General features: G+C 40.5%; 2 pseudogenes; both read left to right on the top strand.

Moving 5' to 3' along the window:
* Positions 1-360: 360 nt before the first annotated feature.
* Positions 361-1,121, top strand: LOC125345615 (annotated as a pseudogene).
* Positions 1,122-2,371: 1,250 nt separating this feature from the next.
* LOC125345616 lies at positions 2,372-3,263 on the top strand (annotated as a pseudogene).
* Positions 3,264-5,253: the final 1,990 nt, after the last annotated feature.

Here is a 5,253-nt window from a genome sequence, read left to right as displayed (position 1 = left end):
TTTTCTTTTCTTTCCTTCTTTCTCTCTTTCTGGATGCCATGGACTAACAAAACCGTCCCCTTGACATATTCCGACCAGGCCAAAACAACAGTACCAAGAAACCAAGGACTAAAATCTTTAAACTGCTAGCCCAAATAAAATTTTCCTCTTGAGCTCCCCGCCCCACCCCTGGCGCTAGCTCCTCCTCAGTGCCTGGAGGAGACCGAGAGGGAATTGAAACCGAGAGGAGTGTCAGGAGTGTCAAGAGTGTCAGGGTGGCAGTGGCCTAGGGTGGTGGCACTTTGGTGTGCATGCCCTGCAGTCGCGAAAGTGCCAGGGAGTGCTGAGCTAACTGAGCACGCGCCCGGGGAAACACATAGAATGAAAGAAGTAGACAATCTTGAAAGTATAAAAGAAGAATGGGTTTGTGACACAGGATCTGACAACCACACTCTTAGTGATAACCAGAAAATGAATTGTGAACACTTAGTTGACAGCCTTTTTGAAGAAGCTCAGAAAATTGGTACCAAATACTTGTCTCCAACTGAACAGAAGAAAGAGGGAGATATACATATAAAATTGTGGAAAAATGGGTTCACTGTCAACGGTGACTTTAGAACTTACTCGGATGGTGCAAGTCAACAATTCCTGAACTCCATCAAGAAGGGTGAATTACCTGCAGAATCACAGGGTCTTTTTGATAAAGAGGAGGTGGATGTGAAAGTTGAAGACAAAGTTGTATATTGACAAAGCCTGTGTTCCAACCCTTCTCAGGACAGGGTCATAGACTAGGAAGTGCTACACCAAAACTTGTTTCAAAAGCAAAGATTATTGAAGTTGAAAGTAAAAATACTTTATGTGCTGTTTCACTGAACAACTTGGAACCCATTACTAATGTACAGATCTGGTTAGCCAATGGGAAAAGAATTGTCCAGAAATTTAATATTTCTCATAGGATAATCCACATCAAAGACTTCATTGAAAAGTACCAAGCACCTCAAAGAAGCCCTCCTTTTTCTCTGGCTCTTCCTTTCCTCAGATTGCTAGATGAGACACTCACCCTTGGAGAAGCAGCTTTACAGAATACTGTAATCATTCAGAGACTAAAAGAAATTGCTGAGCCTTTCAGAAAACTTTCATAGAATTGATTTTTGAGACACTAAGTAAAAATTTTGCAGGGAAATGATGTTTGGAATGGAGCATGTAAAAGTGGGAGAAAGGAGAAGTTTGATTCATTGGACTTTTGGTTTGAGTGCTATTTAACTCTCTTGATGAGAAAAAATTTAAATAATCACAAGTTAGGAAACATAGCAAGAAATTATATTCAACACACGTTTTACCCCAGAATGCTTACTCAAATAAAAGTACTATTATTTTCCAACACTAAAAACAATTTTAAAAAAATACACTGTCTTGTAGGGGATCATACTCCCGCACTTCACACCAACCGTGTGGACTATCTACGAGAAAAGTCAACAGCACTGTGAAAACTCCAACTGTCAAAACCCAGAATTATTAGTGTATTTCAATATCTTCTTATATTAACATCTCTGATAAGATTATCAGGTTAATTTATGACAAAATTATACCAAAACAGATTTGCTTTAGTAAGTAAAAGTGAACCTCTCACAAATCTTTGTGTTTTACTCACCATTTATCAAGTGCTCATTTATGCAACCCAAATAGCATGATTTATGTTTCCAGTTTTTACTATAAAATATTTATTTATTAAAGAATCTAATGACTCACCCCATTAGTTTCCAGTTAGGGTCATTTTATTATGAAGATAGAAGACAGATAAGTTAGCAACAGAGATAACTGAAAGGGACACACCTGGCAGGCCCAAACACCATAATGGGCCTGACATAAAGATTGTACTAATCCTTTATCTCATATGGATATAGAATATGCTGTTCGGTTTTGTATATCAAGTATCAATGTTACCTACTCCTTGACTCTGGCTCTTAGAGATTCTTGATCCATTTTCAAAAGAAAGCCACAAGATAGAAGCCATTTCTCTCTTTTCCATTCTTTAATTATTGTGAAAGTCAAACATATAACTAAGTATTAATTACATGAATATGACAGTCTGTGAAACTTATTTAAATTTCATTTTTCTCTTAACAAAACCCCATGTGAGGAGATACACTTCCACTCTCATATAATTTATTTTCAATTTGTGACTGACTCAGTTTTCCTTCTGTTTTTTGCTGTGTTACCAGTATGGCCAATGGAACATTAATACATATGATATGAGTGTAGTTGGGCTAGTATTGTGTGCTACTCCTACTTTTTTAAGAAAACAGATGTGTACAAACAGAGCTCAGAGGTGGCCTGGGACTTCGGAGATGAGCAGGCCAAGCATCTCCAGCTGTGGAGGGCAAGCTGACAGATGGGCAGGAGGAGGACCCTGGTTGGCCTCACCTTTTGTATCTGCTACTTGCTTTTTGTCTCTAGAACAGGTATGTCCTTTCTGTCCTAAAATTTACCTACCCTACCTTATTCCAATGGTAGCAGACATTTGTTGGTGCATTTTTGCTACATGTGTCATGGAAACTGAGCTGGGTGGAGATCACCTGCTGTTCAAAATCTAATATTTCCACGTGGCTTCCCACTTCCATGGTGTTTGTGGGGATAATCTCTGCTGGGTCCAGAGCCTTGTCCAGATTGGCTGTTCCTGTGCTTCTCACTTTGCACAGTGTAGATGAAGTTATTGTTTGTGGGTACTAGAAGTGTTTTTGGGAAGAGAAAACCTCTCCCGCAAAGACTTGTAGTGTCCTCTTCCTCCTGGCTGCTGTGGGCTGCCTTCCCTTTAATGACACCCAGTGTAATCCAGATAGATATTTCTGGGCTGTAATTCACATATTCTATGTAGGATCTTATAAACTACTTTGTAAATCCCCGAAGCCCAGCACAATTAGTGACATTGACCAGCAGTACGGAAACTACATATTCAGTGTGGCACACCTGACAGTTGCATCTCATCCCACAGGTGACCTCTCCAGTGTCCTGGGCTTCCTGTTCCTGTCCTTCCACAGATTCCATGGCAGCTGCTGTGCCAGTGGAATCTTAAGATTTTTTCTCATGCTCACCACAGTGAAATTGAAAAGCCTCTGGCCCCAAGGCAGTGTGCAGCCTGGATTTTCTTTGCTAAAGTTGTCACAGCTGGATTGTCTGTACTCTTGTTCGATGTGGTCCTGTCCAGTGCAACTGTGGTATGCCTCCTGCTTGGTGGAACTGGAGAAACCTTACTGGTTTTCTCAGAGTGGAAGGGCTCCTCATGAAGATGGGCAAGACAGTGAGTACACATCCGGAGTCCACCCTGCGCTGGCATGGTGTTAAAATGGCAGAACAACACATGTCCTGAGACCACAGAAGGATCTGTGGGTGGAGCCTTCCTGCATGACCACTGGTGCCTTCACCAAGCTGATCTCGGTGGTAGCTAATGATGCCAAGACCTTACTGTGTCTCCCTGCTTCAAGGAGAACTTTCTGGAAGCCTGCTGCAGAGGAATGGTCTGTTACATCTTCGCATGTCTCCAGTTACACCCAGTTCCACTGAAACAGCAAATACAGGATTGCACATTGAAGGCTCTCCCCCCGGAGTTCACTGAGTCTTTTATGGGACCCTCTTTGCCTTGCTCTCCTCTGGCTTGCCTATAGCCCATTGTTCCACTGCCCAGCCTGCAAGTGGATGTGCAGAGCTGTGCTGCTGAGGGCCGCCATCTGCACCAAGCAGGAGCTCGGGCTGACTGGGAGTTCTGCACTAAGCAAGAAGCCAGCATGACCACTTTAAACTCCAGAGCAAGTGGTGGCCTTTGGTGGTTTATGTTGCTATTTATTTCTTGCTTTTAACCTCTGTCTATACCATGGGGACCAGTTCTCATCCCAGGCAGCAAATGGCATCTGGCAAATGCCATCTTGTGCTTGCCCTTTGCAGTGCCATTTTAGCACATGGAGAGGTCTCAGCCTGGACAGCACCACACGGTCACCAGGCTCATTTCCATTTCCAGCAGGACTGACCTTAAAAACTTGTGGAAAGTTTTAGACTTTTTTTTTGTCTTAAGGCTCTCTGGCAAGTGTCTGTCTGGTTTGGTTTGGTTTGTTTTTGTATTGCATTGCAGACTGTGTTGTTTTTAAAATCTCCAGTCTTTTCTTACTTTGACACCAGTAAGAGATATTAAAAACACAGGGTTTCTCATCACTCCACCCTCCTGGTTCCTTCAGTTTCCATCTGTTTCCTGAGCTTTTTCTTCAAGCTGTCACCTCTGTCTTTTATACCCATGTTCACTTACTCAGCTCTGAGAGCATGGTGGACAAAAAAGACTGTGAAGCTAGGGGGTCCCCAGATCTCCAAGTCCCCCCAGTTCTCACTCACTGGGGCTGTCCCTGCTTGGAATCTACAATCTCCTTCCACCCTCTTTAAGCCCAGGTTCAAAGCCAGGGTGTTTGGGGATTTTTATTTGTACAAATAATATGGTTTCTGTCAAGAGAGGCAAGTGTGATTGTGTATTACTACTATCTTCTATGGGCAGAAAGAAAAATAAACTATTTTCTTGGTTAAAAAAAAACACAAAGCTCAAATGTCAGTCTGCACCCAAATTCAACCAATTCCTGCTTAGTGGCAATGCCAGGCACTAACTCACTTGCCAGCAAACCACCTAACTAATGTAATGTTATGTAATGTAATATTATAATAACAATAAAATAATTTGCAATAAGATGTCCATTTATCCATTGATTCCATCTTCTTTCCAGTATATTACATTTATCTGTACTCTATTTATAATTTTCTCATCATCTTACTATCTCAGAATGTATTACAATAAGGCTGTAAGACATGAAAGTCCTGTTTTAGCAAAGTAACAAATTGTGATTTAAAGAAATTAGCTTAATGAGTTAATGAAAGTTAATGTAAGTTGGAACAAGAATTTTACCTAAAGTTCTCTGCTTTTTAATTTATGTATTCTTTAATCTCTTAGATTGCTGGTGTGTGTTTTAAATTTTACATCATAATGAAACTAGTCATAAAAACCAGCTGCAACACTAATTTGATATTACATATATTGTTATATACATAAAAATCAAATAATCTCATAATTTCAAAGAAAAATCTGAGTAGTTAACAATTTCATAAAGGAAATGACATTATAAGGACATGTACACACATGAGTATGTGGGTGTATATATGTACATATGTATCCATACATAGTATGGTCTATAAGAAGAAATTAATTCGATTTTGCCTCTAGTAGTTGTGTTGCATTAAGCAACT

This window comes from Perognathus longimembris, unplaced genomic scaffold (assembly GCF_023159225.1).
Source record: "Perognathus longimembris pacificus isolate PPM17 unplaced genomic scaffold, ASM2315922v1 HiC_scaffold_5971, whole genome shotgun sequence".
Taxonomy (NCBI): domain Eukaryota; kingdom Metazoa; phylum Chordata; class Mammalia; order Rodentia; family Heteromyidae; genus Perognathus; species Perognathus longimembris.
This window is presented reverse-complemented; position numbering and strand designations above follow the sequence as displayed.